The 22,014-nt window shown below is 34.3% G+C and overlaps 1 protein-coding gene and 1 long non-coding RNA gene across 2 annotated transcripts in view; one reads left to right on the top strand and one right to left on the bottom strand.

The window, feature by feature from the left end:
* The window catches only part of LOC127859076 (gastric inhibitory polypeptide receptor-like), a 77,036-nt gene that overhangs the window by 28,859 nt on the left and 26,163 nt on the right, over positions 1-22,014 (bottom strand). The gene's annotated exons all lie outside the window — the stretch shown is intronic.
* LOC127859077 (uncharacterized) lies at positions 16,032-20,802 on the top strand. The gene is made up of 3 exons (XR_008039269.1): positions 16,032-17,997; positions 20,104-20,154; positions 20,580-20,802. It is a non-coding gene; the product is annotated as an uncharacterized LOC127859077 (long non-coding RNA).

Here is a 22,014-nt window from a genome sequence, read left to right as displayed (position 1 = left end):
TTCACCGCAGGTCTTGCATCATTACACATAAATCAAACATCCTACAGTATATGATACTACAACCCGTGAATAAGTAGGAAACAGCAAAAAACCCATCTTATATTTACGTTTGTGATATAGTTATACAGAAAATAACGTTCTTTTCAAGAAACAAATGGATGATGTAGAACGTATCCTTATACATATCTTAAATGTTTTTATGTTTCAGTATTCAGATGCTGTAAGCAATATTTACTACCTTTTCTTACTTATAGTTAGTTTGACAATTTCTTTTGATACATTGCACTAAGCTAGTTTTAAATCCTTCATTGATGGACCGTATATCTTTGTATATTTATAATTTACAAACCAATCCCCTATCACTTTTATAGTTTTCCTATACATACGACACTGGTATACTAAAATTATGTGTGTAGAGATTGATTCACGCGTCACGTTCTGGTATCATATTTTAATGTTTCTGTCTGCAAAGGTACATTTTATTGAAATATTTTAGACACGCGTTTGGTTAACGATGGATTCTTGGATAAGTGTGAGATATGGCTTGCCGTCAAACAGGTTTAAAACGACCATTCATTGGGCGTGCCACTTCGTCGATCCAATATTTAATCATGGCATGTTTTTAGTTGGTGTTCTGTTATAAAAGTAAGAACTTTCTTGAATTTCATTGTTTTCTATATTACAAATCACTGCTTTTTAAACTAGTGTTTCATGCATTTATTTAATAGACTCAATGAGAAAATCAAATTAAACACAACGTTGAAGCACTAATCGAACAAAGTATCATAGCCGTTCAAGAGCCGGAATGCCATTATACATTTTAACTGCCCATGACAACACGCTCATTAATAAAAAGACAAGCTTTTTAAAGAAAAAAAAACAGTTTAAAAACTCTGCACATACATCTTTGCTTATGAACAAGTATAATCCAGTATTATATTATTTATAATGTGTTTTACTATGAATTAAAATGGTGTTCTATTTCTTTAAAAATCAATCATAAAGTGTGTCCATTTGCCGTAAAATAGCGATATAAAGATTCAGTTTAATTTATGGAAGATAAGCAGGCAAATGTTAATATACGAGTGTTATTGTCTTATAATAAGCCGAGTTCTGGGAAATGTGCGCCTAATGCATCTGCTTAAAGGGTCTTCTAAGATTAGTCTGTGCAATCCGCACAGGTTAGTCTGGGACGACACGATCCGCCTAAACTGGGCTTTCGCTACACAAAAAAATGCTATAAGAGCGGAAAGTGTCGTCCCTGATTAGCTGTTGCACACTTCACAGGCCTATCGGGGACGATACATAATTCACATGTACTTAGTCCTGTTTTCGTAGAATGCGGCTCTACTTAGCTAACCGCCTGTCCGATCGATTTAGAGGTTGATTTAAAGCTAAAGATCACTTTTCGAGGCATGTACAACCCCTGATGGATGGGTTAACGTCAGTATGTTATAAACATACAGCATATTTAGAAGAGGCATTATACTGGATAGCAAATTCTTGAAGAACAACTACACTAGTGTAAAATCATTATAATTCGTTGTCTGGAATTTTGCGTTGTTTTCAAAATATGACTTATCGTGGATTTCCGACTTGAGAGTAACCAAGAGAAATATGCGTCGGTTATTTTTCAATATGCATGTGTCTTAAATTCGTTTATCAGTCAACACACGAAATCAACGAAAATGCATATTACGCGAATAATAACGATAAAACAGTATTTCGTTTTTTTTATATTCGTCGATTATCAACAAGTTGTAACTCTGTTGTATTGGTCTCCTTCCTACCATCGAGTAATTAAACGGTAATTAAATTGAATGCGATTTAATTCCCTTTAAGTATTGTTTTTTTTTTTTGTAATGCTATAAGTTTTAATTTTATTAACATGTATATGTATCATGAATAGTGCCGGGCTATGTTTGAGGTTGAGCGCTATAAACCCGGTTTACGCCCCAGTGCTTTGAATTGACCGTTCCAAGGCGGTCACCCCGGCTTTATTCGTATATGTGTGTATGTTGTTTCGTATTGTGCTGTTTCGTACTGTTTTGGCAATGGGTCACTTGCCATAAATAAAGGACCACACAATTGTATATAAAAAGAATGCAATACTGCTTCAGCAGCTGGAGTTTCACTTCGTCAAAGTGTTTAAATGTTAGATTACAAGTGCAATAAGCAAGGAACAAATTAGCGAAATAATGATGCTAGGACACATTCTCGCCTTCGTACATCCCAAAGGCGAGCATACGAAAACATGGCATATTTGAAAAAAAAACGGAGCTATAAGGACTGTTTCAAATTGCCCATTTAATGATGTCGCAAAGTCTAGTTTGTCACAGGCCATCTCGCGGTCTGGTTCAATTGAGTCAAACACGTCCGAACCTCTCACCACAAAAGGCCAACATTGGTCAAAGTCGGAGTGATACATTCGCAAAACGCTTGTCCGACAGTGCTTTGTATCCGATTACTGTGTGGTATATCATTGCAAATACAAAAGCCTGAACCGCAAGTGATGACATATCGTAATAAAGATGGATTATATCTTAGCGTGCTCTCAATCGGCTAAAAGACGAATGTAATGGCTTGTCTTTTATAATCACATTAAGACGAAAGTGTATGGCAAGCGGTTCGACGAATAATCGCAAGAAACTATGTTTCTCATAAGAACCTATGTTCTCATTCTGAGAACCTAGGTTTTCAAACGAGAACCTAGGTTCTTATGAGAACCTAGGTTTTCAAATGAGAACCTAGGTTGTTGTGAAAACCTAGGATACCAAACGAGAACTTAAGTTCTCAGAATGAGAACCTAGGTTCCCATGAGAACCTAGGTTCCCATGAGAACCTTGGTTCTCATGAGAACCTAAGTTTTATGTGTCTATGAGAACCTAGGTTCTATTGAAAAACCTAGTTTCTCATGAGAACCTAGGTTCTCAAGCGTAAACTAAGGTTTTCAAATGAGAACCTAGGTTCTCATGAGAACCTAGGTTATCATGAGAAACCTAGTTTCTTGGGATTATGCGTCGAACCGCTCGCCATAATTAACCTCCAGTTGTCTCCCATTGCTTGGTACACGCTGGCGGCATACATGTAGAATGATTAGCAATAGACGTGAAGCAGTGAATGTTACTCCCCAAGGACATTTTTTGAACAATGTTCAGACAATGCTAAGTAATATACAACGAACCTTGTAGGAAACTTCTCGAGGAATGAAATTAGTAAAGTACCGGTAATCGGTCGACATTGATCTGAACACGTTAATAAAAAATAAATTCTTTATGAAATACATCTTTAATTGTAAATATTATTTTGAGACTAAAAATTGAAACAAATTCAGATCGATCGTTACATGATACATAATTATAGCATTAAATGAGTTTCAGATATTCAGTTCCCTTGTTCGGGCCTCAAACGACTGTACGGTTCAGTTTTCTATTTTAAGTATGTCTGTGATATAGTAAGCAATCATGATGGTATAAATACAAGTTTTATCTCTATTGATAATGTGTAATAATGTATTATTCAATCGTAATATATCGGCAACACTGCAAGAAAAACTTATGCACTAAAGACTTTGCAAACATATTTCAATAACATGAGATATCTGCAAAAATAAAGTTCTTAACGGCGTGTTTTCATTCTGTCCAGCTCGTATGTACTCATATTTGAACCCCATTGATCCTGCGCCCTGAGTAATATGTGTACCGTATTCCAAACGAGCAAGTTTACGCCGTCCGACGCGTAATTCTGAAAACCTAGGTCCTCATGAGAACCTAGGTTCTCATTATGATAACCTAGGTTCTCTGAAAACCTAGGTCCTCAGAGAACCTATGGTTCCCAAATGAAAATCACGGATATGGCAAGCAGTTCGACGCATAATCCCAAGAAACTATGTTTTTCATGAGAACCTAGGTTCTCATTTGAAAACTTGGGTTCTTGAAGCCATGTGCAATCTTCAAGCGAGAACCTAGGTTCTCATTCTGAGAACCTAGGTTCTCATGAGAAGCCTAGTTTCTTGGGTTTATGCGTCGAACCGCTTGCCATAAAAGTGTGTACATCTGAGTAAACACGCGTAAGCGCCGTCAAATAGATAATAACATGTATTACGCATTTTGTCTTGGCATCTAAGTCGTATCCATGCAAGAAGCAGCTAAAATATATTAAATGCAGTCGGCATAGTGAACAGTTCCCGCGTTTATATACAAAAATGTAAATTAAGCCTTTTCTAAAAAAAAAAAAAAACTCTTCGCTTATGAAGTCTCAGTTAAAGAAGCCGATGTACTCAGATAATACGCATATGGCTAAATGTTAAATACAGTTTGTGAGATGTAATCTTGCTGGCGTTTTTTCTATCGCGTCCGAAATGCGAACGAAAACAGAGGCCAATTTTTGTTAAGATCTGATTGATATATTTGCACAAGCCTTAGTCAGGCAGTGATTTATATCCGATTACTTGGCCGTATTACAAATCCGTCAAACGGCATGGAATGTGAGAAAAGACCAATTTTAATAAAGATGAATTACATCTTAGCGTTCCTTTATTCGGTTATTTAACTAAAATGTAATGACGTGTCTATCCTAATCACGTCGAGACGAAAGTGAGTACATCTTGGCGAAAAAGTCACAACAAAACACAAAATAAATAGTGACACTCGGTTTCTGTTAATTGCAATTTGCTTTTCAGTGTATGTTTAATACAAATGAACCTCACTCTACAAACTGGACTTAATGCATGTGCGTAAAGTATCGTCTCAGATTAACATATTTTTATTTTTATTTTTCCGTTTAAATGATCTCTCTTCTTAGTGAAATTCCAGTTAAGACGGAAAGTTTCGTATCTTATTTAACATTGTCAGCTTTTAATACTGGAAATTGAAAAGTGTAATCGGCAGCGAAGATTCTTTGCGCTGGGAGGTGAAACATAGCGAGAACATTTCATGTGCGCATTCAAATTTATAAGGACTGTGTCTTAACGCACGGGTCGAGATGTGTGTTCACTTTTTATCATCCTATTTATTTTATAGAGATAACTTAGACAAAATAACAACAACATGGCCTTTTTGACGTTCTGAAAGCATAGACAGTATGATGAAAATGGTAATGAGAACTGAATATAAAGAAAATGTGCAATCACCATTATATCAAATGAATATTGTTGGAATATCGAATACCTATCTCACTAAGAATATAATTTCTTGATGGAAATTCCCTTTACAACAATTTAGATTTTTGACACAATATACAAATTCAAAATATGCAATGAGATAATTGATGAAAATAAATGCAAAATAAATCTGCGAGCAATACTTTTTACTCACGAATTAGGTAGTCACACAGACAGCCCTGTTGACCCGTACTTTGTTGTTTATGCATCACTTATTACCCTTGCAGTTCACACGGTGTCAACAACTCTGACCTAAACTTGGGTATAGAGCACTAATGCGCTTTTTCGGCAAAGCTGTTTTACCCAGCTCTTCACCTTAAATGATTTTTACATAACGTCAGCAGACACGTATGAATATCTATTTGACAATGATAACAAACATTTCATGCGGTGAATATGCGACCAACAGATGAAAAAACACAAAAGTTAAACTTTTGATTTGAATTGTATTATTTACAAACGTAAATTGCAAACTTTATTTCAAGGTCAGCATTTACGCCGACTACCTCTTTAAGATATATTTATTGTTCTATTTAGTTGTTTTTTATGTACGCTTTTAGCGATTATAAAGCACTTTTGTTGATGTCTATAGTATACCTATAGTAATTGGTGAACTCATATTCAACATTTTATAAATTGAGAACTGTTAATGTAAACACACTAAACCTTCTTCTATTGCGTTGTTGAATACAAAAAATCGCCGCGATCTGTTGAGAACAAAAGAACGTTTCCCAGACATATCAAATTTAACCCCGCTGTGGTTGCATGCACTATGAAAAAGAATACGAAACATCCCACTATTCCTGTTTATCAGCAGAAGTTTCATTTACCCGCATATATTTATAGCCGCAGATTATGAATGACCTGTGCTGAGCAAACATACAACGTCATTAAGACGCATCAGATAGTGGACTATTTTAATCATTCATAAACATTCTCTTCCGCGACACGTATAATACAAGCATTGTTTATTTTATTTTTTTCTACATGCGATTTGTTAAAAAATATTCCATTTAACATGATATTCACATTATGGTTCGATTTGTGAATAAATCTAGTTGAAGAACTAAAACCTCTTGCATAAATTATACAACTCTTTCTCGTGCGGATATGGCAGATGCGGCAGTTATCGGGTTAATCGTGGTTAAGAGGGAACTGACTTGACTTTTTATAACTAACATTAGCTGTTCCAAACAACTAAAAATTAAATAAAAGCGAAAAATGTCGTCTCTGATACGTATTTGCGGACTGCGCAGCTAATCTGTGACAAAACTTAACGTATAAACATTAAGCCTGTTTTTCCAAGAGCGAGGCTAATTAATTATGTGTTGTTGAACAGATCATCAACAGAAGAACCGAAGCGTTATCGGAACCATTTCAGTGGGATAAATTTTGCAAAACAATGCTTTAAATTATATGATCATTATCTAGCAGCTAAATAAAAAATGTCACTAACAAATTTCCTGCAATTAATCAAAACGATCTCACGTGCTACCTTGGTAGCCTTTAGTGCCTTTTTTAATGTAGATAATGCACCAATAGCAAAGCCTGTGTTTCGACTTTTTTTCTGACATCACGGGAAGTTTATGTGAGGTTTTCAATGGAACAAAAATCTAGAGGACATAAAGGGGAGTTTGATTTATAACTTCTAAAGCAGGCTAGAAACTTCATGCGTCTATTGAAATAATTTGGGTTGTGACAGAGTTACATTTGCCGCGTTATATCTCGGAACATTGGCGATTATAGGTATATCATTTAACAATACGAAAACCCGTGTTCCAATCTAACAGTCAATTTAATACTTTAAAATAGCCACACGGTTCATGCTCTGCTCTTCGAGTCAGCTAGCTCATTTTATTTTACTTTCAAACAGCGATGTTCCAATCATAGCCACTTTGCGTTCATATTTTTCAATCGGTTTCCTTTCACCACATTGCTCGCATCGCTACACTTCAACCAAACATGCTGCCATTTTTAAGATTACAAGCCGGGAATAGGCAATGAGCACAAATAAATATCAGCAAACAAATATCTTTGTTATATAGTTATACAGTAAATACGTTGTGAACAAGAAAAAATTGGATGCTGTTGAACGTATCCCTGAATATATCTTTATTTTTTGTATTAAAGTATTTCAAAGGAGCAGCAGAGCTTATTAATGTTTTGTGGATGCAACATATTTATAATCTGCCTTACGCCTAGTTTGTTTGGTAATTTTCTGTAGAAACAGCGCTTTCTTACAAGTTTAGGTTAGTTTAGGTAAAATTACACTAAGTTATGTGTATCCCTCCGTCGAAAGTAGTGCCAATTTCTAAACAGTCTCTTTTCTCTTTTGGTTCAAAAGAAATTAAGCGATCGCCCATATGTTTTGTGTTGTTATTTATTGTATTACTATGTTTATCTGCAACCTTTGTGGGCATTTCATTGTGGAATATGATAAATTATGAAAGTTTTGGGTGCTTGAATTGAACAATGGTGGTTTTGTCGAAATCTCACTGCCGAATCCCTGCTTTTCAATGTTGCTTGTATTTTTGCGAATTTTAATCTCTAATAAGTTACGAGATGGTTTTGGAGATCCAATCTTTACTATATTTCATAGATGGACCGTATTTATTTGTATACAAATAACTTAAAAAGCCATCACTAATCACTTTGATAGTTTTCCGATACTTACGACGCTCGCACACTAAAATAATGTGACGTTGTGTTGCTATTTATTTTTAATTTTTTCTGTCTGTATAGGTGCATTTGATTGAAATCTGACAAGCGTTTGATTTACGATTGATTCGGAGATAAGTTTGAGATATTGCTTGACATCAAACATGTCTAAAACTACCATTATTTGCATTTGGTGTCAAAATGTGGCGATCCAATATTAAATCGTATCAAGTATATAGTTGTTATTCTGTTTTAAAGCAGTGGATACACCTATATACTATATGCTTTATATTATTTCAGTGCTATTATTTAACTTGTTTTTCATGCAACTTGTTCAATAGACTCGAGGTAATTTATTAAATTAAATACAATGTTGAAGCACTGATCTAAAATACTCATAACATTTTCAAAGCCCGGATGTTATTATGTTTAAAAGGTATACATTTTAACCGTCCATGATAGCACACGCTCATTCATGAAAAAGGCAATATTTAAAAAAATAACAGTTTGATTAAAATGGATAAGAAACAATACCAGGTATTATATTATATATAATAAGCTTTTACGACCTTTCTAGCAGAGGCACTATGCTTTTCAGGGCGTTCTATTTATTTGAGAATAAAGTGTGTCATTTTGCCATAAAATAGTGATATAAAGATTCAGTTTTATTTCTGGAATATAAGCAGGCAATAGTTACGATACGCGTGTTCTGGTCTTACAGAGTGCGGCGTTCTGAGAACACTGGGCTTAATCAATGTGCGTAAAGTATCGGCCACGATTAGCTTGTCCAGTCCACCCAAGCTAATCCTAGACGCAACTTTTCGTCGAAACTAGGTTTTCGCTAAGACGAGACTATGTTTTAGTACTTGAATTTTGATGTATCTTTCATTCAATAATCTTTAATTAAAAAGTTGTAATATCGGTTATTTAAAACTCAGCAATCAGTAATTTACATCATCTACTTAACATTGCTTCATTTAAAATAATTCCAAGATTATGTACATGAAATTACATTTTGAATCTAATCAGGCACCTCCTGTCCGTCATTAAAGCGTTCAATAAATTCACATACCAGCGTAACCGGGCGTCACATTGAATCTACTCCCATGATCAGAACCATCAGTTGTGACGTCACATTGAATCTACTCCCATGATCAGAACCATCAGTTGTGACGTCACATTGAATCTACTCCCATGATCAGAACCATCAGTTGTGACGTCACATTGAATCTACTCCCATGATCAGAACCATCAGCTGTGACGTCACATTGAATCTACTCCCATGATCAGAACCATCAGTTGTGACGTCAGATTGAATCTAATTCAACGATCAGAACTATCAGCTGTGACTTCATCTACTCCACTCAACTACAGATCAAGATATCAGACCGAGTTAATTACACAATAACAGCTCATTTCTATTTACTTAGCAATGCGTATCGTTGCCGAAACATTTTGAGGAAGGACATATTATTTACATTTAATGATTTCGCAAAGTCGAGTTCGTCCGAACATCTCACCACCAAAGGCCAACATTGGTAAACATCGGACAGTTAGATTCGAACAACGAATGTCTAACCAAGAGACAAGCACTAAAATCTAGTAAACTGTATATGTTATCGACTCGCCTGTGAGGAGTTTGTGTGTTTTCTTTCTATAAACTATTATTTTATTGCTTATGCTATTTTTAAAATGTATCATATATGCAGATATTTTTATTGTATGAAAGTGGCCTTGATTTAGTTCAGATTTACATTAAAATTTTCCTAACGCTTGATATTGTGTACGATATATAAACATGCATGTATATATTGGCATTATTTTTATGTGTTTTGTTTTAAATACATTAAAAGAATTACCGACTATTTGTCCAAACAGTGAATGAAATATATGTACCGTTTTTTATTTCTGACCTATTGTCGGTCGCTAATCAAATGAGCCAGACTCATGAAAAAACAGTTCTTAATGGATTTTCGTCAATTGATGTCCCGTATTAGCATGAACAGTCAGCACATGCTAATCAGGGAATACACTTTCCGCTTTAATCGAATTTTTCATGTTAATTAAGTTTTTCTTAAAAAAAAATATTTTCGCTAAGAAGAGACTTCCTTTAATCTAAAATTGCCATTAAAGCGGAACGTTTTAGCTTTTATGGAATTTTTCGTTTAAACGAAGTATCTCCGTAACGAATATTATGTGAAATTGTCGTTTCTGATAACATGGCGATTATACAAATTGTCGTTCCTGATAACTTGGCGATGTGAAAATGTTGTTCCTGATAACTTGGCGATTATACAAATTGTCGTTCCTGATAACTTGGCGATTATACAAATTGTCGTTCCTGATAACTTGGCGATTATACAAATTGTCGTTCCTGATAACTTTGCGATTATACAAATCCACAAAACGGCCATAAGGGTGAGTAAAGACCTATCTTAATAAAGATGGATTTCATATTAGCGTTCCTTCAATCGGTTTTCAACAATGGAATTACGTGTCTATCATGATCATGACGTACATCTTGATAAACACGTGTCATCTCAGCAAAAAAGACAGGACATAGTGAAACGAGGTGTCTGTTAAATACAACTTAAAGATAGGGTCTGTTAAATAAACATGACCATTTCTTTTGCAAAACGGACTTAATGCATGTGCAGTCCGCACAGGCTTATATAGGACGACACTATCCGCATTTATTGTATTTTGTGTTTTAATAAAATCTCATCTCAGCGAACATTCAGTTAAGGCAGAATGTGTAGCCATGTGACAATTAGATTTTTTCATGACATGTCACTTAGGAGACAACCAACTTACAAAAATCATGTGTTGATATATAATATGAACTTTGTCAATGGCTAGACATTTGAATTAAAAGTTCTGAAAGCATCCGGGAACCAGCTGAACTATTATAAGCAGACAGACGGACAGACAGACAGACAGACAGACGGATGGACAGACGGATGGACAGACTGTTATATTTTACTATAAAATTATCGAAAATGAAAACATGCGGAGCAAAAGCATTTTAATGTTTGGAAATTTTATTGTACACTTTTCCATGTAAATGCTTTATAAATGCATTATCTTTGGTGAAATATGAAGATTATTATGAATGTTTGCATTTTATCACTATAAAAGTGTGTAGGCCCACAAATAAATTGGCATGATAAATATCAGTATATAAAGACTATAATCTTGCGCGTGTTCACATTTGATTTGTGTAAACATGATCCTTTAAGGTCGCCGTGGCGTAGTGGATATGGTGTCCGCCTAGCGATCGAGAGGTCTTGGGTTCGATCCCCACTGTGGGAGCGTTCTTAAGGTCTATCCGTAAGACGCCAAGTACTGGTTCTAGGCCCAGGAAACGGACTCGAGAGCGTTTCAATAAGCCTTCGATGCTATCGATGCAATCGAGCTAAAATAAATAGGTTTAAACTAAACATGATCATTATATGTCATGTTATCATACAACGACGCCTTTTTATCCGTGTTCTCTCTTATAGTCGCACACTTGTTATCAATACTGCCCGTAGTTCTGCTATTTTAGTGTTTGCATCTTATTCTCAAACTGATAAGATTTCAATATGATTATCTCTCTATAGACGGCAAGTGTCTGAAATCAACGAAAATTAATGTCCCGTGAATAATTATGATTTTACAGTATGTTTCTATCGACGGCATTTGTCTGACAACTATTCTTCTACTACATGTATTATATTTTCAAGCCAACTATACAGTAAGAATCTTCTTTGATTTCCTCTGATATCGAACCCGCAGTATCAGGGGCGGGAGATAAGGCGGGCGGAATACACACAGCCGGCGAACAAAGAATGCCAATTAAACTGACGGTTTTGGCGAAAAACATCCAAAGTGTCGATAAATATAAAATAATAAGCTGATTTTAGCTGTATGAATATTTATGGCGAGCAACCTTGCATTATTCGGGTGTGTTGTAGATAGTTGGGCTCCGTTGCAAGAGCTGACCACTAAAACAAGCGGAATCAAATATATGTATTTTAACTATTTTTGGTTAAAGCAGTCGTTCATACTTACTTGTTTAAATGCGACGAAATTATTTCTGATGACATCATATCGGTCAAACTAGAAACAAGAGCTGTCCCAAACAGAATTCTGATCGTTAGACAGACTTCTGTGACAAATATACTGTCACTTGCTTGGTCATACCCACCAATTCTAACACATACCGAATTTAACAACAACTTTAGAGCAGCATGGTTACAATTCTTGATACGTTTGTGTTATGTACCGAACAACCCTTTCGCCATAACATTAGAATAACAACTGTTGTTGTCTTATTTCACGATCACATAATTTAAAATACTATTTAATGGTCATAATGTCAGGTACGACATTACAGCTGAGAGTTCCATATAACAAGCTACGAATCGCATGCCATTCACATTACAAATGATTGTGTCACATTACTGACATTATCGCTTCGTTCGTAGGTTTGGCATTGCTGTACCTTAGTTTGGTATTGCTGTACTTTAGCCATAATTGACATTATCGGATCGTGCTGTACCTTAGCCCATGCAGTTCGTCAACGTGACTCTGTAGAACTATGTAAATCATTACAACATTGACATTTGTAGAAATACTGTATTAATTAAACAACTTTCTCATACACTACAGATATCTTATAGTATTAATCGCATGCGTAAGTACACTTCCGAAAAACGCAAACCATTGTTATAAACTCCATGATCATATCAAGCTATGACATTGGCTTGCGCTGTCAATAAATTTGACGATATTCATTAACGTTTAAGTAGTATCTTATCAGAGTTCTTATCGATAATAACCAGTGAGAAAATAGTCCGTGGCAGCGGTGGGCAATAATCCGATCTTTTCACTTGAAGCGGGAATATATCAGCCCGTAACAAAAGGCGAACAGTTCCGGTCTACATGCACCCCACGCGCTTAGCCTTTCAGCGGAGCCGAATGTTTAAATACTCAACAATTCGTTGATTAACAATATAGTAACGCATAACGCATGCGATGGCAAAACTACAATAGAGGGTTGACTGTGGCATAATATTGGATTTAAGTGAAATGATCTATACATGGCTTATTACAAATTTTCAACAGCAATTTTCTGGAGCTTATCCGAAAGATCGCATGTGTCACTATGGTTGTAGCTTGATTTGCACGTGTTACTATGTTTGTAGTTTAAATCGCAAGTGTCACTATTATCGTAGTTTAAATCGCGCGTGTCACTGTGGTTATTGTTGAAATTGCACGTGTCATTGTGGTTGTAAATCGCACGTGTCGCTATGGTAGTAGTTTAAATCACACAGGTGTCACTAGGTTTGAAATTTGTATCGCACTTGTCGCTATAATCTTTAAATACAGTAAATTGCACTTGTCATTGTGTTTGTAAACCGCAGGTAGATTTGAATTATTAAAGTAAGTAAAGTGCAATAACTGCACATGTTAATCTGGTATGACACATAACGTACCATTTCCCAGTGAGAGGGTCATTTCATACCAATCTAAAGTAACAAACGCCAGTCATGTCATTATTCACCACGGAACAAGGTATCAGACCTACTCAGTTACACAATTACATCTAAGGCATTTTGTCTTTGATGTATACGGTTATATATTACGATCAGTAATAAAATGACATTAATCAATCTAACATGTGTCAAAAAAGGTTATAGACTCTTGTAGTACTGTTGTAGAGACATATTAATTAAACCTCGTGACAAGCTATCATTCGCTAAGTTTCAATCGGGTCCCTACCAAAACTGGTCAACATTAGGCTGACAGATTTGGACAAGCCACCATCAGACAGTACTTTATGTCCGATTACTTTTCGTATTATAACATTGACACAGCGGCCTCAAGCGAGGGCAAAGACCTTTTCTTAATAAAGATGGATTACATCTTGGCGTTCCTTCATTCTGTTATATGTGGAATGTAATGACCTGTCTATAATAATCATCTTTAGACGAAATGCCTGTACATATGGGTAAAATTGCGTCATCTCAAGGGAAGAGAGTGCAACCTGCGATTTGTTATTACTATTGGCAAAGCCTGTTTTCTAAATTCAAATAGAACGCAGGGACGGTTTTCTACGCTCTGTCTTAAAATAAAATGCAGCAATATTAGCGCGTTTTCAGTTTTTATATTGAATTCACAAACCGATATACTTCCCGACACATTACCTCAATAACGATGGCATTCGTCTGAAAACAATCTTTGTAATGTTTATAATATTTTTCAACATAAGGTTACAGGTAGAATCGTCTTTTTTCCTCGGATATCGAGAGCCTGCTGTGTACGCGAAAAATTCTTGTTTTCAACGTTGCGATAACAATCAAAGATTAAGCTTTTTCAACACTTTGGCAAACATTATCACTAGAACAATACATAGCGCCTCTCCTGTGGAACAACTAGATCGCAAAGTTATTGCAAACTGAAACTAAACGATTTAACACAGTTTTCACCTACTGATTTACTTCATGAAAGGTTATTGCATGCATAAACTGCACAATGCATTATTTTAAGGGGCTTGTTGACATATTTTTGTATTTTTGACAAATGTTCTCAAATAATAATTACTAATTTAACTCTTATTTTTCGAATTGAAAAAATTACATTAACAAGAAAATAGTTTTAAAAGCCTTTCCTAGGGCTCTAATCGAGGAGAGCAAATGTTACAGGTTTACATTAAACCACGAAGGCTATTGACGCTTTACAGTAATTTAATCGATATCTTTTTTAAACGTTTTTACAAACGCGTATTTCTTTTCTGATTTCTACAAATGAGTATCAATAAATAAATGATAGTTTAATCGTTTTCAGATAAATGTGTTACTTCTGCTTATTTACATGCAATCCATGTTTTTTTGGATTCTAATGTGCCAATCTCTGAACAAGTTCCTTAAAATAAAATCGCGTTTTTGTCTTGTTTTTGGTATTAACTCAATTGTTAACTATTTGTGAGATGCTTTATTTCTTGTACACATCGATGGACGATTTCATTCGGAATACAATAGTTTAACAGATTAGCAAGACTGGTGATTTCCAATATGTTTGTCTATTATTCAAAAAATAAATTACAGAACACATAAAAGTGCGACAAATTACGCCTGCAGTAGAAACAGATGCTTACAAATATGCAAATAAGTAGACAAATCGGATTAAATTGAAAACAAGTAACGCGATTTGTCATTATTTATCTCAAACCTGGAAATAAAATATGTGTACATGATAATTATGCGCATTTTGTTTATCATTAAATATCTCGCTTTGTTACGAGTACTACATACTAATAGGCACATACGCCTCTTTCTGGGACAACTGTGATTAACCCATTTATGCCTAGTTGACTCTCCCATCCTTCTAAATTGGATCAATTTATTTCCAAAATTAGGGATGTCAATTATATTCTTTTCTATATTTAGAATATTTCATAAAGAAATTCCTTTTAAGCAAACAGCGCAGAACTAGATGAGACGCCGCATTATGCGGCGTCTCATCTGGGTCTACGCTGTTTGCAATGTCCTTTTTTCAGGACGCTAGGCATAAATGGGTTAATACATGTGCGTGAAGTGTCGCCCAGAGTAGCCTGTGAATTCAGATACTTTACGCACATACATCCAAGAACAAGGTTGCTGTATATCAATGCTCATGTTATGCTCTAGCAGAAAAATAACTGCAAGTATTTTAAAACACAGCAATCGTTCTTATATGGACAAATTGCGCCAAGATGTTTTTGTTGGTTTGTTATCAACGCATTATCGCATTGCTAAACCTCAAGCATGCATACTGCCAACTTTGATATTGTAACTCATAAATGATTGTTGTGTTACAAATAACTCCATTATAAAAGTCTGATATTGCTTGTCGCAAAGAACTTATGTGCAAACAATCTCCAACAGTAAAATATGATAATGTATCTTGTAAATAATATCTGTTAAAGGGAAAAATCTCTAACAGCCCACTTTTCTCTCTTCCACAGCTTGGTATGTCAAAATCTCTCAGATGCAGCCATGCATAAAATATTGGGAACAAACTAATATCTTCCAAGATAACGCGCTGATATGATTTGAGTTCCGGTAAAATCATTAAAACGTTCTGCATAAAACATTTCTGTTCGACATTTTCATGGTCATAATATAATAGCGTTGTACTTATACTTTTGTTAAACGACAACAGCGCTCTATCGATAACTTATGTTTAAAAAAATGAAATTATTCTCGGTTTGAGAAATACGGTATAGTATGGTTTAATACGTGTTATTTAGAAGAGAGATTATGGTAATGGTTTAGCGCGTATAATGCACGGGTTTTGTGTGCATGTTTTAGCGCGAAAGCGCACGAGTTTTTCGTTTTGGGGTATATATGATTTGCACATCTAGTGAGACGCCATTCGAGGGTTGTTTTTGACAGGCAAAGTTATGGAGCAAGAAAACGAAAGGGTGATAAAGTAGTTTAGGCGTTCATTTGCGAAATACATAGTATTCGGAAGGAGATTTTCGATGAGAGGACTGATTCTCTGCTAGAAGCGGAATGGTGAGCTGGAACTTCGAACAAAGGTCAGACTTGTTGGTTCTGTTTATTGTAATAACACTGGCAACAACATTCCGATTGAAATTAACACAGGTTGTGTTCCTTGTTAACTTTAATGATAAGTATATTCAATAACATGCTCCATATCTTTATTTGTGCTGTTGTTTTTGTTTAGTTCCAACTATTCAGATACATCAATTGATTTGATTATTGGGTAACAATGAAACTATTTAAGTTCAAAAAGATGTCGCAAATGTAATGGTCTGGTAGGATTATATATAGGTAAGGCCACATAGTGTGTCACTCCAGGTTGTTTTGATAGCAGAGTTAGATCACTCTCCCTCATGTTTTTACGAACACCTTGCTTTATTTTTATTGTTTTTAAGATATAAAACCTTATATGGTAATACATGTGTTACAAGTTTGTGTATTAGTTCCAAGCGTATAATTCAACAAACGATTAATAACAATTAACTGCCGTTTTCCTTATAATTCAGCTAGATGGTTGTGTGCGATATATGACGTGGTATGATAATGAGCGGATGAAAATTTATGCAAACATATCTTTAAACTATTCAGGTATTCCAATTGTGAATTAAGAATGAAACATAAAAAATCGATACATTACTGAAATATATATTATATTCATCTATGAAACAGCTATAGAGACTTGTCTTGTAAACTTTTTTCGAAACATGTTTGTGTTGTGCATATATTACATCTCGTTCACTGGATATTGAATAAACAGTTTATATGTTATTGTTGTATACAATTAAAAAATTTCTCTAAATTGAATTAAAACATTAAGAGTTATTATATTTTTCATAATAATTTAAGACGTTAAGTTTTCCCTGCAAGGTTGGTGTCAATAATGGTGCATGCATATGTGCTAATTAATTTACGATATTTTGGATAAACTGTGGTATAAATTTGGTTTGAAAAGAGCGTTGACAATAAGACTGTTGTTTTAAACTTAGATGAAAGGCATTTATCGGTTTTGTTAAATTTAGTTTCGTCATAGTTAAATGCATTTTTAGAGATTAGGTACTGTAATGATAACAAAAGTAGACCGGATTTATTTGCAATATAAGTCATTTTGTTTTCGTGATAGTTTTTGTTCTTGTTTGGTGGCCTGTTGGCTTGATGTGTAAAGACATTTTGCTTTTATGGTGTTTGGCCGTTTTTTGAATGCAAGTTAACATGTGTAATTTGCTTATCGTTTTGGTAAAAGCCAGTTGACCAGATGTGGATAAACCCAGTTAGCGCGTGTAGTTTGTTGACCAAATTTGTTAAAACGTGCGTTTACATTTACATTTTTGTTTTTATTTAATGTTAAGATTGTACTGTTCGAAGGATATTATATTTATTGGAGAACATTAAATGTATGTTATTAAGGGCCAGATTGGCTTATGTAAATTAACCGGTTGGCTCGGGTTGTCCGTTGACAGTTTGTTGAAAGCAGATTTTTTCAGATGCGTATAAGCCAGTTTGCTTGCGTGTCAATTCACTAAAATGTCTCAAAACACATGTTGAAATTGCATTTACACATGTTTGCGAAGTTTATTTTTTCAGAAGCTGGACAGTTCGAAGAATAAATAATGAATAGTGTAACATTATAGTAAGAGGGCAGCTCGAAAGGTATAAAAAAAAAAAAAAAAAAAAAAAAAAAAATTTTTTTTTTTTTTTTGTGTGTGTAATTATGTGTTAGAAAATAACTTGTTAAGATTAATAATGATGCTTTTATTGATGATGATGTTATAAATGTTGATGATGATGCTAACGTTATTGATGAGGAGGAGGAATAGTTAACAGTAATTTGTGAATGGATAATACTACATTAACGAATTTTGAGTGAATGAAATTATTTTAGGTTTGATAAATACCGAATGATGTTGGTCTATACATATTATTTAGAAGAGAAAGTGAGTATGGTTATTGTTTAGCACGTAAAAATGAATGAGTTTCTAGGTTTTGCGTTTAATTGAACAAAAACAAGTAACGGTTCAGCAACAGGGATTATTCTCAGATGGTACATGTATTCCTTTTAGAGTCACAGAAATTCAACTTTGCATCAATACCGGTGTTCTTTGAGATTTGTTTGATGGGTTAAAATTCCAAAAATTTACGAGTTTTGCAGCTGACCAAGTACCTATAGCTTTGTATTTGAGTGTGTTAAGCATTTTGTTGTTTTCAAATTAGTAAATCAAAATTAATACGGTGTTCTAGTACATCATTTGAACTTATGCTATTGCCATGGAAATTTGAGCCAGGGTTCGATCAGTAGCTTAAAGTATGTCTGTGTTGGTGAATTGAACCTAAAAACAAATGTCAAGTCGGTAGTTTTAATTTTAAGAGCAGAACATACGTATTGATTGTGAGAACATTAGTAAAATGTGTTTGGTATTTGTGCATGTCTCTTGTGGTCATTGGACCAAGTTGTTTAAGGCCAATTGGCCTGATTTTGAAAGCCAGTTGGCTTGTATGGTCAGTTGACCGTTTTTAATGCCATTCTATATGGTGTGTGAAAGCCTGTTGGCTTGTGTTGTCAGGTTACCGAACTTTCTTGGAACGAAAGTCTCATAGAATTTACAATATTTGCAAGATTATTGTTTGCAATGCAGTAATTGGACAGTTCGAATAGTATATTAAGTATTGAAGAACATAAAGGTATGGTTTATGTAGTATGTTATTATTATTACTAGGATTATTATGATGTATTTTATTTGGGTGCATTCGGAGAATTGCAAAGCCGGTAGTTAAGAAAGAGCCTATTACATCAGATATATTAAAGAAATTTTATCACACTTTTGTTTCTGAGAGCGATTGTTCTTTGGGGTATTTAAGAGGCGTTACAATCTTTTTCTTATTTTATGCTGGTTTTTTTTAGGATAAGTGAAATTTTGTCTGTTAAAAGATCAGATGTTGTATTTTTAGATACGCATTGTGATATTAAAGTTGAAAAGTCAAAAACGGACATTTTAAGAGAGGGTAATACTGTTCTGATTGCAAAAACTAATACAGACACATGACCTGTGAAATTGTTTGAAAAGTATTTGTGTGTTGCAGATATTGCATGTTCATCTACTGATTATGTGTTTAGACCAGTTTATTTGTGTAATGTTAAACACTGTTTCAAATTGATTTCTAATAATAAGCATATAAGTTATTCTACTGTAAATGATAGTTTTAAGAAGAAGTTAAGTCTATTGGGTTATGTTTCTTCTAAATATGGACTTCATTCTTTTAGTGCTGGTGGAGCATCTATAAGTGCCAATAATAAGACTGTGGATAGACTTTAGCAAAGGCATGGTAGATGAAAAAGTGTTTCCACTAAGGACGGATATGTTAAAGATTCTTTGAAAGACAGATTATCGGTGTCGCTAAATTTAGATTTGTGAAAAGTCATTATTAATGTATGTGTGATTTGAAATGTATGATGTGTTGTTCGTAGCACATTTAAAGACACTATAATATATTATTATATTAATGGTTTGGAAATGCTTTTGAGTATTATTAAGTTCTGTGTTTGTGTTGTGTGTATGTTCCTTGTGGTCATTGGACCAATTTGTTTACGGCCATTTGGCCTGATTTGGTAAGCCAGTTGGCTTGTATGGTCAGTTGACCGTTTTTTAAAGCAAGTTGATCTGATGTGTGAAAGCCGGTTGGCTTTTGTGAGTTGAACTTATTTTCTTAAAAAGCATGTTCACATGGAATTAACAATCTTTGCAAGTTTATTTTTTGCAGTGCAGTAACTGGACAGTACGAATGGTATATTAAGTATTGGAGAACATAAAGGTATGGTTTATGTAGTATGTCATTATTATTATAAGGATTATGATTTTTTTTTTTTGATTTTTTTTTCCGTTTTAATGTTTATCATTAATTTTGTAAATATTGTTTTATTATATCTGTTTAATTCTCTTGTGCATTATTCGATTGGTCATTTGACCGTTTGTGAAGGCCAGAGTGTGCCTGATGTTGATTAGCCGTTTGGCTTGTGTGGTCATTTGACCGTTTGTGAAGGCCAGAGTGTGCCTGATGTTGATTAGCCGTTTGGCTTGTGTGGTCATTTGACCGTTTGTGAAGGCCAGAGTGTGCCTGATGTTGATAAGCCAGTTGGCTTGTGTGGTCAGTTGACCGTTGTTGAAGGCCATAGTGTGCCTATTTTGATTGAATTAATTTTATTGCTTTTACAAATGTTTGTAATTGTATCTTTTCAGTTAAAACACAGTTCGAGAGGTATATAACGTGGTGGAGAATATTTAGGTATTCATTTTATGTTTTATATTATTTGTATTCTCTCTTTGTTTTATTCGAAAGTCCTGTCAAATACAAGCACTCACTCCTATTTTGTCTTTGGTTTATTATTTGTTTGATAATGATAATGATGATGATATGGGTTATAAAGATGATGAGATTTTAATAGTATTTTGAGAATAGAGAATAATAAATTTACTTATAACTATGAGTAACAACAATTTCCTACCATATCTTATATATGACTATATTACATGTTTACTCTTCAATAGTTTCCTCCGATAAGCTCGGCCATCCGGTTCTGGCCGAGAGATTAGACAAGTGGAATACAGCCAACACAAAATTATTATTAAACTGTTTTGCTGTCGAAATAATCTTTATATCTAAATGCCGATAAATATATAAGACGACGATACATTGTGCGCTATAAATATTCCAGCAAGCGGCATCGCTTTTCGTGGAGCGTGGCGAAGATATTACCGTTCGATTTGAAATACTCTACAACTATTTATATTGAACAGCTTGTAATTTCGTATGTTTTTCTTAAAAAATGTTTTTTTCTTGTGTTCACCTAAAATCGTGTATTTCTAATTTTGAGAAAAAGTTATGTATTTGCGTCGGTCGTTTTGCAATGAGTATATGTTGAATTCGTGGATAAATAAATCAAGGAAAATCCACGCCCCGTGAAGTATAATGATTGTATAGTTCACTAAAACAAAAGATTACGAAATGTTTCATCATTGTTGGTTAAAGGAGACAACCATCTTTTGTTCAATTAATCTGAATAAATAATTTCTTGTGATATCCTCTAGATCTATATACAAAACACTGCATGTAATTGGTTAAGAACAACGTCTTGGTAAACATTGTCTATCGGATTGTTTATGTGAACCGTAGCTGTTAATAACTCTGGAGTGAGTTGGCATGGTCACAAATGATATAGTACTCGGCGTCATGAAACGAAAAATATCTTGAGTTTACTATCAATACTTTTTTTAATGCAATGCATTAAATCTCAGACTTTAAAGCCCAAAATAAAAATATTTAAATTGTGCAAGTGTACCAAAAGTTTTTTTATTATATTCAGGTGTTCTAATAAAGGTCAACGCAGGATCAAGTCATAATTTGATAAAATCACCACTATGCTATAAATACAACAGAGCAATAGATCTTTGCTATAGCAAAGTACTCATGTTAATAGTTTACTTATATGAAGAACAAAATTGGCTTAAAAACATGGTTAAGGTTATGTTACAATTTATGTTGAACGTTCTTTCAGTCGGAAATTAAATGAAATTCGATGGAAGAAAATTATATATGATTTTTCTCTTATACGCTAGTAGCTCATTGAATTGAATTGCGATATTATCAGGTTGATTGTAATTTACATGTTTGTTT

Source organism: Dreissena polymorpha, chromosome 14 (assembly GCF_020536995.1).
Source record: "Dreissena polymorpha isolate Duluth1 chromosome 14, UMN_Dpol_1.0, whole genome shotgun sequence".
NCBI classification, from domain to species: Eukaryota; Metazoa; Mollusca; class Bivalvia; order Myida; family Dreissenidae; genus Dreissena; species Dreissena polymorpha.
The sequence above is the reverse complement of the archived record's forward strand: the minus strand, read 5'-3'. Positions and strand labels throughout refer to the sequence as shown.